The 12,565-nt window shown below is 43.1% G+C and overlaps 1 protein-coding gene and 1 long non-coding RNA gene across 2 annotated transcripts in view; both read right to left on the bottom strand.

The window, feature by feature from the left end:
• The window catches only part of LOC131221482 (receptor-like protein 15), a 67,730-nt gene that overhangs the window by 15,083 nt on the left and 40,082 nt on the right, over positions 1-12,565 (bottom strand). The gene's annotated exons all lie outside the window — the stretch shown is intronic.
• Positions 10,416-11,404, bottom strand: LOC131221483 (uncharacterized). The gene is made up of 4 exons (XR_009159304.1): positions 11,339-11,404; positions 10,946-11,238; positions 10,666-10,821; positions 10,416-10,545 (listed from the first exon to the last, which is right to left on the bottom strand). It is a non-coding gene; the product is annotated as an uncharacterized LOC131221483 (long non-coding RNA).

Genomic DNA, 12,565 nt, shown 5'->3' with positions numbered 1-12,565 from the left:
TGTCGTACCCCTCAAAATAGTGGTCTTGTTGTCTCTCATGGGGTAGGTGCATGGGTGCACACTCATCATTGATTCTTTCACCAACTCCATTCATTAGTCTATCCACCAGGCCACCTGCCTGAGATGAGATATCTACTCCAATGGTGGGGTTTGTCCTTGCGATGGTCTTTAATCGGGTAATGCGCACATCAAGTTGTTCTAAGTATTGGTCCATTTCCAAGTGCTTAATCGTAAACTCCAACTTTTGGGATAGCTTATTTAGTGACTCTTGCAATTGTTCTATGTTTAGTATAGGGTGCCAACCAAAATTCAACAATATAGTTGTCAAAATATAAGAATTTTTTATTTTTTAATTTTTAAAAGAAACAACCTAGTTTCTAAAAACGAAAAAGGAAAGTTTTTAAAACAAGTTAGGAAAGTTTCTAAAAACGAAAAAGGAAAGTTTCTAAGAAAAACAAATTAGGAAAGTTTCTATAAAAACAAATTAGGAAAGTTTCTAAAAAAAAAACAAATTAGGAAAGTTTCTAAAGAAAAGTTCTAAAAACGAAAAAGGAAAGTTTCTAAAAACAAAGTAGGAAAGTTTCTAAAGAAACAAATTAGGAAAGCTTCTAAAAAAACAAATTAAAAAGTTTCTTAAAAAAAAAAAAACAACCTAGTTTCTAAAGAAAAAGAAAAAGGAAAAGGAAAGTTTCTAAAAATAGAAAGTAAGTTTCTAAAAAAGAAAAAGGAAAGTAAACTAGTTTCTAAAAAAGAAAAAGAAAAGGAAATTAGTTTCTAAAAACAGATTAAGAAAGTTTCTTAAAAAATTAATTTCTAAGAATCAGAAAAGGAAAGTTTCTAAACCTAGAAATAGAAAACTAAGTTAATTTCTACAATAATTCAAATAATGGGATAACAGAAAATTTCAGCAGCTTATGTTAGGGTTTATGGACCTCTAAACAACCATATATGATAAGAATTGATGCGTAATGGACATAAACAACCAAACCCTAAACATCTAATGAATTCTCCTACAAGAATCCTAGGCTCTGATACCAAATTTGATGTAGGACATGAAAATTAAATATGATATGCGAGATTTCAGGCTTAAGATCACGTTAGTTCAGAAACAATTACACAAATTCCATATCCCACATGAAAGTCCAAACATTCAATTAAGGGGAATCTATGCGGGTCTAGGCCTACATATGATAGGGCTGGATCAATAAAAATTATGAACCAAATGATACTCAAAGATAAGAAATAATCATCCACACATGCATAGTAATCAGTCCCTAATCCAAGGGATTCACCAATTTCAAATCAAGGAACCCTAGGGTAAGAAAATGGGCATAAAATTGGAGATTTGAGTAATTTAGGGTTAGGTTTAGGGATATTGGGTGAAAGTGGAGTGAAAGAGAGGAGAGAGACGAACCAGAGAAGTACTGCACGCGTGGACAACAACAATGGCCCAGACACACATGTGTGTGATCTCAGCCGCACGTCTGTGAGGCTCACTATTCAGAAAAAGGCCACTTTGGCCCTGGTCGGTCAGGGATGGACTCCAAAACTCCCAAATCTCAGCTCGATCCGATGTACGGTTTGTGTGTGGTGCTCCGCCGATGTTTCAGCTCTCCTGTAGGGACAGATTCTGAAATTCTGTTGTGAGGAGGAGAATTGCTGTAATAGATGATTGATTCGAAGTATAGATGATGGGGTGAGAAGAGAAGAAGGGATAGTAGAAGATATGTAGTAGCGATGGCGATGGATGGGGGTGAATCGGGATAGATGTGGCTTTGCACCACGGTAATTAAACCTTCGATGAAGGGAAGACTTCGCACCCAATTAGGCTTCACAACTCAGAGAGTAGGAAAACGGAGAATTTTTATTAATCTTCAATTAATTAAAAAAAAGCTACAAGGGGTACCTATTTATAAGAAAATCCTATACCCCAAAACTCGCGCCATGTGCGCAACCTATTACTTGGCGATGAAATAAACCAAAATAAAAACTAATTAAAAAAATCTAAAGCGTCCATGATGTTCTAAATAACATTAATAAGCAAAACCTAAAATATGAAATCAATCTGACTAGTGGGCCACGATCATGAGAACCCATGATGGGCTTTTCTTGACTAACGGGCCCACTCTTTTGAATCAAAACTTTGTCTTCTAGGTTGGAGGCCCTCTCTGGACATTGTCATCAATCCAGATCGACGGTGGGGCCCTCCTTCTAGCGTACGTGCGTAGGGGGGGCGGCGTGAGTGCGCGTGTGCGCATGATGTCCCCATCACCAAAGCCTCCAATATTTACCCTCATCTGTGGGCCATTGTTGCTTGACTTGTTTCTTTTTTTCTTTTTTCTTTAAAAAAAAATAAAAAAATAAAAAATAATAATAATAATAATAATAATAACAGGTTTTCTTGGCTTCGAGTTGTAACTAAGTAGCCAATGTGGAAATGAAACATTTTCCATGTAAAATTGCACCCCAAAGTCCAAACCAAACAGCAGAAATATGTTTGGAATCCAACGTTTTCCCCTTCCACAGGACTCTATGGACATTTGAGCTTTACTCATTTGAATAGGAAGTTTGTCTTTTTACAATCGGGACAGATCTCCTATGGTTTAAGCTCTCTGCCCATAGTTAATAAAATGGAATTTTGGTTCATTAGGTGCAAATTTGGATGTAGACGTGATTGTAAGGATTGAAGACTCCACAATAGAGTATGATAAGATCACAGCCTCCAATATTTACCCTCATCTGTGGGCCATTGCTATTTCTTTTTTCTTTTTCTTTTTTTAACAGATTCTCCACGCTTCAAGTTGTAACTAAGCAGCAAATATGGAAATGAAACCCATTTTCCATGGAAAATTGCATTCCAAAGTAAACAGCAGAAATATGCTTGGAATCCAAAGTTTTCCCCTTCCACAGGACTCTGTGGACATTTGAGTTTTACTCATTTGAATTCTACCAATACAAACACCTCCTGAAGTGTTCATAATTCATCCACCAATCCAAACACATTATTTGTTGTTTATATTTGGCCTTGGATGGTGCTATTGCAAGAAGCCAATACAAATCATGTGCATTCATATGCTTTATATGAAAATTGAAATATTTCTAGATTATTAGTTTTTCCTATTATTTACTCATGTTCTTGTTTTTCTGTTTTTGCAGCTCAATTGGTTTTCTTCAAAAATGGTGAAGGGAAAGTGATGTGTATCCCTATTGTGGTGACAGACGGCGGTATGTTCACTCATTGGCGTTATCTTTTGTGTTACATCTCTCAAGTTAATATAAGGCGTCTCAAATTGATTGTGAAATTCACATGCTAAATCAAATGATCAAGTTTAAAAATTGATTTGGCTAGATGGTTTGGTTCATGCTCAAGTGCTCCATAGGCGATGAGGAATCGACGAGATAGGGCGCCATCTCGCAATGCTCGCCCACCCATCTCCGATCAAAACAGCCCCCAAATCAGAGGGAGATCGCCAAGGCGCACTTCCAACCCTAAGTTTTCACATAGACCTCAATCCAATCGCAACTTCAGCTTTTTCGTGGGCAATATTCCATACGATTGCTCCTGTGAAGATCTGTGGTTGATTTTCAATAGATATGGGAGGGTATTGGATGTATACATCCCTCTGCTCCCAGGATTGAGGAAACCAAGGGGCTATGCATTCGTACGCTTCCTCTATGAGCAGGATGCTAAGGCAGCCATGGACATTCTAAACAACAGGCGTATTGATGGGAGAGTGGCCACGGTACAATGGACGAAATCAAAGGCTGCTCCATCATCTGCCACGATACAAGGTACCCCAAACCTAATTCCAGAGCAGGGGAACCAGTCATTGAAGCCCTCAACAGCTAATGCAGGCCCCTCCTATGCATCTATTGCTTCAGCCTCCGTTCGTGGAAGAAGCTCTGATGAGGTTAATCAGTTTACTTCTGTAGCCAACCCGAGAGCGGTTGCACAAAAGTTGTGGGATCTCCAACTAGGGCTGGTAGGTAGAGCTGAGAACCCCAATCTCTCTAATTTACGAATCGTTGGAGCTATTAGAGACTCCAAATTCGCATCATCCTCGATAGACGTAACTAGGATCTCTCTGGACAGCTTCCTATTTGTTCTCAAATCGAAGGCCAAACACAAAGCCTTTCTGGAAGATGAGGAACTTCATAATCTCATGGGGATAGATGGGCTTTTCCCATGGTCCCCTGAGGTGGTTCTAGGAGCAAAGGGAGTGTGGCTCAAGCTCTTCGGCATTCCTACTCACGCATGGATGGAGGCTGTCATCTTAGATCTGGGCAACTTCTTCGGCAAGGTTGTTCAAATAGACACGAATAGCAGATTTGGAATCTTCCAGCTCTTTGCTCGTGTCAAGGTTATATTACGTCTGGGGGTTAACATGAAACGGGTGTTGGAATTGGTAGTTTCAGATAAAGCATTCCCAGTTTACGCTGAATTGGAACACATAGGAATGGAAGGTTTACCCACCAGAAGCAAGGGCAAGAGGTATACCCCGGAGAGCGCAAAGGAATGGGTGGAGAGGAGATTCGCGTCATCCTCGCACATCCTCGCACACCAGCCCATCAGATGCTTGTGAAAATGATAGACTAGCCATATAGATCTTCGGCCAGCACCAACAGATCCTACCCACATTTGCCGAATAGTGCAGTGAGAAATCAAGGCCACACTCCACAGATGTTTGTTTATATGTTGTTGAAGAACCCTCTGCCAGTGAGGAACCCTCGGCCAGCGAGGACAGATCAGAAAACTTCTAAGCCCAAATTTCAAATCCCATCTCCTATCACCTACCACCCAGAACTGAACTTTAATGTCCGAAGTGTAATTCTCTGGAGAGACAGTGCCTTGCGGTAGAATGCCCCCCTGCAGAGACGCTATCTCAACATGTTCCATCCAATCAGGCCTTAGAGCAGGACTTGCCCAAGGGATGTCCAGCTGAATTACACCCTCCAACAGACCGCGAGGAGACTAGTCAGCCCTTAAAGAGAAACTTGCCAATGAAAGGTCCAGCAAATTCCAATACGCCATCCAATAGTGCTCAGTTACAGCCCAAGGAATCAGCACAGAAAATTGTCAATCCTATAGTGCAACACTATCGATCCAGATCGGAGGGTAGATCCCCACTAAAAAAAGTCTAAAAAACATAGAGAGCAGGATTTTGCGGAGATCCCACCTGCCATTCCACAAATTGCCATTGATATGCTATCGTCCCACCCCAAGCTACCAACCTCATCAAAGCCTCTCATGTCTCCAAATGAGGCAAGGCTAACAGAATCTGTCAACACAGGTCGATCCCCAGGGCAAGGTAAAACATGTATGGAGATTGACCTCTCGCCATTCTTCACCTCAGCGATCAGAGTGGATGGGCTTCATGAAGCGACCGTCCTCTCAGATAAAGAAAGTGCTCCCCCAGTTACAGGTAAGTCAGAGGTTAGCGCCTCCATTGAGAAGATCAGCGAAGCAGCTATTGTACGGTTACAACAAAATTCTCCCAGCAAGGTGTATTCCACCACCCTTATGAGAAGATCCATAATCCTTTACGCCAAGGGAAACTAGGAATCAAGGCTTAGGAGACTCAAGAGAATGGCCGTCAATTCAGGTTGTGTAACTGATGGATAAGATCCTTATGTGGAATGCTTGGGGGATATGCAATCAGCGCACTATACGAACAACCAAGAGACTCATCAGCAAGCACAATCCATGGATAGTGGCTATACTTGAGCCAATGCTCAGAGACAACAGAAGAGTAGGGATTGGCCTATCATTAGGCTTCCACTCCTCCTACTCTAATGATGAGGAGGGTGGGAAGATCTTGATTTTCTTCAAAAACCAAATATCCTTATCAATTGCCAATAAGACTAACCAATCTTTATCCATTGTAGCTACCTTGCAGAATTTTCAACATCCTATCAGCATAACAATGGTTTATGCCAGCTGCGTTAGAAGCCATAGAAGAGCTCTATGGAGCAACTTGGCTTCCCTTTCATTGGTCATGCAAGGTCCCTGGTCGGTAAGCAGGGATTTCAATGCAACAATTGAAGTAGCTGAGAAAAGAAGCCGCAGAGATGCGGATAGAGCCAGTGCATTAGAATTTGTATAAGTGATCAACAACGCTGGTCTGATCGGCGCGGGCTTCTCGGGAAACCGATTCACATGGAGCAACAACCAAGGGGGTTCAGCTCGTGTGTGGACGAGGCTGGACAGGGTATTATTCAATGAGCATTGGTCTAGGCTATTCCCTAGATTCCATACAGTCCACCTTCCTCGGGTCAACTCGGACCACGCCCCTCTCCTCCTGCTTTTCCCTTGCTAGACATAAAGTACACCTAAACCATTTCGATTCCAACAAATGTGGTTTCTGCATGACTCTTTCCAGTAGGTTGTCAGAACAGCATGGGAGAAAGAGAGCTCGCAACACCCTCTATACAATGTTCTTGTGAAGCAGAAATCAGTTAAACAAGCTCTGAATGTGTGGAACAAAGATTCCTTTGGCAATATTTTTGAGCAGTTGGGCCAAGCAGAACGATCGCCAGAAGAAATCGAATGCAGAATGCAAACTTCGAACTCCAACTCAGGGCCAGACAGCATGCTTCAAGTCGAGCTCAACTCAGTAGCGGAAACTCTCAATCGGCTTGAGCTGATGGAAGAATCCTTCTGGAGGTAGAAAGCGAGGAGCAGTTGGCTAGAAGCAGGGGACAGAAACACAAGGTTCTTCTACGCGATGGCTACGGAGAGACATAGAAAGGCCGAAATCAGAAGTATTGAGCTGAACTCAGGTCAGATTGTAGAAGACCCGGCGGAACTCAAGAGGGTTGTAATCAACCACTTTGAGCAGCAGTTCACGGCCATCTAGAGTCAGATAAACCCTCAACAACTTGATGTCACCCCTTCGTTTCTCTCTAATGAAGACAACATCTCCCTTATGGCTCCCCCATCGTTGGTGGAGGTCCAGCAAGCAGTCATGGCTATCCCCAGGGACGGAGCAACTGGCCCAAATGGTGTTTGTCAGACTTCCAGCCGATCAGTCTCTGTAATTGCCTCTTCAAAACTATCGCGAAGATCATTACGTCAAGGTTGAATCAATTTTTGCCCTCCCTAATCTCCCCAGAACAGGGGGCCTTCATCCAAGGTAGGTCAATGGTTAAAAACATTGCCCTCTCCCAAAAGTTGTTCAAGGTAATCAACAAGAAGACCCGAGGTGGTAACATTGTGCTGAAACTGGACATGAAAAAGGCCTATAACAATGTAGATTGGACATTCCTCAAAATGGTTTTGAAGAAATTCGGATTCTCTACCTCTTGGGTAGAGATGGTAGAGAAGTTTCGGGCTAATAATTGGTTCTCAGTGTTAATAAATGGGGAGTCAACTGGGTTCTTTCGTTCCTCTAGAGGCCTTTGCCACGGAGACCCGCTCTCTCCTAGCCTTTTCATTCTGGTTGCGCAAGTTCTAAGAAGAGGTCTAAAATCGTTGGTGAATTGGGGCCTAGTTTAGCCATTTAAACTTAGAAGGGGATGCCCCACTATCTCACACCTTTTGTATGCGGATGACACCCTTCTATTCCTCAATGGAGGTTTATCTTCTATCCAGGCTATTAAATCTTTTCTCTCATCCTACCAAGAGGCTTCAGGTCAGCGCATTAACCTTAACAAAAGCTCTTTCATTGGCACGTCAAATCTTCCAGCATCTAGAGTGCGGTCCATCGAACGAGCTCTTGGAATCTCGAGATCAACTTCATCCTTCACCTATTTGGGTGTCCACATGGCAACGGGCAGATTAAAATCCAGCTCTTTCAAACCCCTGATGGACAGGATTGAAGGCAGGATCAAGGGTTGGCAGGCTAGATGCCTTACTCAGGCGGGCAGGGCAGTGCTTATCAATCACGTTCTGGGTAGTGTTCCGATTCACGCATTGGCAGCTGCTCATGTTCCATCCCATGTTCTCTCACTTGGAAAGACAATTTGCTAGATTTTTTTTGGGGATGGGTCGAGGGAAAGAGCAAATTCCATTGGAAAAGCTTAGAGATAATATCCTTGCCAAAAGAAGAAGGCAGCTTAGGTATCAGAAAATTGTCAGAGATCATGGAGGCATTCCGTTTAAAGATGGCATGGGCGATTAGTTTCAAGGAAGAAAAGAGTCTATGGAGTAAGTTCATGTTAGCTAAATATGAGCAGAATCTCGCTCCTACCAATCTGCTCAGCACGGCTGCCTACGCGTCCCCTATCTGGAAACGTATTCGGAAACTGATTCCTTCTCTGGAACCCCTGGTCCACAGGAAGCTGGGTGATGGTGACAGCAACCTATGGAATTCAAATGGGACAGGGCTGGGGCCGCTTCATCAGATCGTCATTAAGCCCATTCCAGCAGCCTTGAGAACATTGAAGATAAATAAATTCTTGGGTAAATTCCGTCCTCTCCCACCTTCAGACGTTTTCAGCTACCTGCCGCAACATGTTGTGGATTTCATCTTTCAAGTTGGCTATTGCTTAACTGCCGGTCCAGATAGACCCCTCTGGCCTTTCTCCGCCTCGGGTAGATTCTCAGTTAGATCAGCTTGGGAGAAATACAGAACGATCGCCCCACGTAGAGGCTGGGCCAAATGGGTCTGGCATGCAAAGCTTCCACCCAAAATTTCTTTGCTTGTTTGGAAAATTCTTCAAAGAGCGATCCTGGTTGATGAGGTTGTCTAAACGAAGGGCATTCATTTGGCTTCTGGGTGTGTATGTTGTGATTCCAGCAATTTTCAGATTCATTCGGGCTGAGCCACCAAATCGATCCAGTACATCTTTCTAGATTGCATATTGGCGAAGTCCGCATGGTCATTTTTGGAAAGAATGTTTGGGGTAGATATGCCCGGAACCTCATCTGTGGAGAATAGGCTGGCGCAATGGTGGTTTTCTCCAACCTCCAGGTCATCTGTTCGCTATGTCCAAAATTTGGTTCCATGTTTGATCCTTTGGGAAACATGGAAGGCCAATAATTCAGCAGTTTTTTAAGGGAGATCCCCTTCACCTTCATCGTTAATCTCTCGCATTTGCTGGTGGATATCTTTCATCGGTAGGAACAGCCGAACGAGCAATCAACTTTCCTCTGTTTCGACCAGCGTGCCCAACCCACAAGTGGCTGATGTATCCTTTTCCTTCAATGTTAACAACACCCGTTCCCCCTCTTCCTATCTAGTGGTGAATTGGAGGAGACCCCCATGCGGTTGGGTTAAGATAAACGTAGATGGGTCGGCCAGGGGCAACCCTGGAATGTCTGGAGGTGGAGGCGTTTGTAGAAACGAGAAGAATGTTTTGTTGTTTGCATTCTCCGAGGAATATGGGGTGGGCTCCAACATCAGTGCCGAACTCCGAGCCATTCACAATGGGCTGTACCACTGTATTTCCAGAGGCCACTGGTCAATTATCATTGAATTTGACTCTCAGCTGGTTATTGATTTCTTACTAGGCGTCACTACCCCTTGTTGGAAATGGAGCTACTGGCTATCTTGGATTGAAAATCTCAAGCTTTCAGGTCAGGTCCAATTCGCCCAGATCTTGAGAGAAGATAATGGTCCAGCTGATGCCATGGCCCGATTAGGCAGCTCGAACCAATCATCGACGGTCATGGACAGATTGGCTGATCTCCTTTCTCATGTCAGGGGGTCCCTTTTCCTCGACAGAGTAGGGCTGGGTTCGATCAGGGAGCTCTAGGCTGGCCAAGCTGGGGCCTTTTGCCAGCCAAGCCCTGCCCATCTGGTCATGCTTCCATTTTTGGATGCTCAGCTCACTTCCGTTGCTTTTCCCTTGTTTTCCTTTCGATTGGCCGTCCCTAGGTCCTTTTTCTCTTGGGACAGCCTGAAGTGTAATTTTGCATATATATATATATGGTAAGCATCCTTTTTGAAAAAAATAATAATAATAAGTGCTCAACTGCAACTGAATTATCTGTATGCATTCCTTTGTAACATGGACTCAAACACGTGCATTGGTGCTGGGCATGGATGCAATGATGTGTGCTTTGGTATAATACTACTAAGGCGTATGAATAATTGGTAAAGTAAGCTATTTTTGTATTTATTTTTTCCCAAAAAGCAGTTGATTTGTGTCCAACACAAGCATCTTACAACCTGTTAGAGAATGCAGAGTTGGCAGGCTTTAGTCACGAATCGCTTGTTATCTAGCTGAATTATGCAATACACTTGTCTCATTCATCCATTTTTTTTTTCTTATTCCTATTGGATTTGATCTACGTTCTCTAGTTAACTTGTCAATCTCACCTGGAGATTGATTACTTGCTTTTTTGCCCTTTGGTCCAATTTTTTTATTTGTAAGAACAACTATTGGTCTCCAACTCTATCCTATCATTCCAATAGCCTCCTTGTGCTTTTAATAATCCTCTTCTGATGAACCCAAATGAAATAAGAATAGAAGGCCCATGGTGAAAGGAAACTTTCAAATTTTAGGAAATGGAAGATTGGTTCCAACCGCCATTGTCATCTTCTGAGCAAGCACCGTAGATGATTCATAGAGTGGGCGTAACACTTCAGGTACACTCCATGGCTGGTTCACAACATCAACAACTAAAATTCTGAGCATCGGTGGGTAGAATTTTTTACTCACTTTTTTTTTGTGATAATTAATAAGCATCATTCAATTAAGACACCAATACAGGTTAAATACCTCCAAATCCATATGATCAACAATGTGTATCATTGACCCGCCTCCTTCACAAGGCCTTATGAGGTACCCACTCAGCAACATTTCTGCTCTCACAAAAGGATGCACGGGTTGCATGCTTGGACCACCCTGAGTGCTGCTAATAGATCTCTCACAGACCTAATAAGTTCACAGTAAACATGAGACTATCAATTCAAATTCATAGCAAAGCTGCATGAGTAAGAACTTTGAAAATGGATCCAAATCTCTTCTCCTATAGCATGGAGACTCACAAGAAACCTACCACAAGGCTGCCATCTTCCAAAACTGAAGTGTAGCGCAGCAACCAGAAGTCGCGTGCTGGTGCCAACGTTGTCGGGGCATAGAGCCGCAATTCAGCAACCAAAGATTGAGACCCACACTAATTTGATGTTTCACAAGTATTCCACTACATATGGTAAGCCCACAGAAACCACTACCTACCTGCATATAGAGCAGCTCAATGGTTCCACCATTGCTGGTGGGCAGCACGTTTATAACATCCACAAATCGGCAATCTCGAAACCATGATGGGTGATCTTTGAGGATTTCTGCAACCTGAAATTAACTTAAAAGTAAGCCTTACATCTAGCTCAACCATTAGCATTCAGTATACAAAAAAGGAAGGAAGAGATGCACAGAATTGAGAAGAACTTACCCTTGTAGGCTCCAGACCTACTAGGCCACAAGCACGTGCTGCCACTCTAGCGCAACCATGTGAAATCTAGCCCGATTGGTTAAACTGTAAGTTGTCGACCGTAGTTGGACTACATGAGACGCTGTTCTCAGGCTTGTCAGTCTACAGTTCAGTTTGTCTGTGTATATTAGCTCACAAGTCGGCCATCCTTGCATGTTAACCTTGTTTAAACACGCCTATATGAGCCCGAAGTACCCTAAGACCTTTGCGCCCACTGTCAACCATGGTTCATGGCCCAGAAGACTCATGAGTCAGGGATGATGGTATGAGACACTATGCCCTTGCTGTCGGCCTACGCTAGGGTGACGAGCCTCCCCTAGTGACCAGTGAGCACCTAGACTTGTGAGTCGGGGACGGTGGTATGGGACACTGTGCTCGTGCTATCGGCCTATGCTGGGGTGATGACCTTCCCATAGTGACCGCGAGTAGGACCTTAAAGTCCTAACTATTTTTTCATCTGAGCTTAAGAATCGTGGGATTAACGAACCCACGAGGGCTAAGGATCGCGAGAGTCACATGACCACGACCTTTGTGTCGCACTATGGTGTCAAGGCAATGTTTCCGCTAAGGGTATCCAGTTTCCTAAATCTGTTGAGTGAATGAATCTAATTAAATCAACTGAGCTAACATGTTATATGACATTTCATTATCTATTGTAGCGATTCGGCAGTCGAGGTCGCAATTGAGGGAGTGTTGGTCATTGCGATTGTTAGATGTCGTCGCTTGAGGGAGTGTTGGTGGTGAGGGGTGTGCATAATATCATTAAATCATGCATTGCATTAATCAACAGTACTTAGGATTCTATGATGTATGTTGTTCACTAAATTTATTATGTATGATAATTTGTGTGGCCTATTGTTAATGGTACCACTGAGTTAGCTACTCACTCCCACTCTGGGACGATGTTTTAAAACACCAACCAGAACCTCTCATAGATGCAAGGTCGATATAGCTAGATGCACTGGAGGATGCGGGCATGGACGATGAGGAGGAGCGAGTGTACTAGCAGACTTTTGGCGGTTTCTTCTAGTTTATGTTTGGATCGTTGCAGGACATGGGCCAGGGCCTTAGTTATTTTGGGATATTTATTTGGCTAGGACTAGTTCCCGGTTTGGATTTTCTTCGCATTGTATTTTAGATATCTTACATGTTTAGCGGCTAATATTTACATTTTATGATATTCTTATG

The sequence above is a fragment of the Magnolia sinica genome, chromosome 12, assembly GCF_029962835.1.
Source record: "Magnolia sinica isolate HGM2019 chromosome 12, MsV1, whole genome shotgun sequence".
Lineage (NCBI taxonomy): Eukaryota > Viridiplantae > Streptophyta > Magnoliopsida > Magnoliales > Magnoliaceae > Magnolia > Magnolia sinica.
The sequence above is the reverse complement of the archived record's forward strand: the minus strand, read 5'-3'. Positions and strand labels throughout refer to the sequence as shown.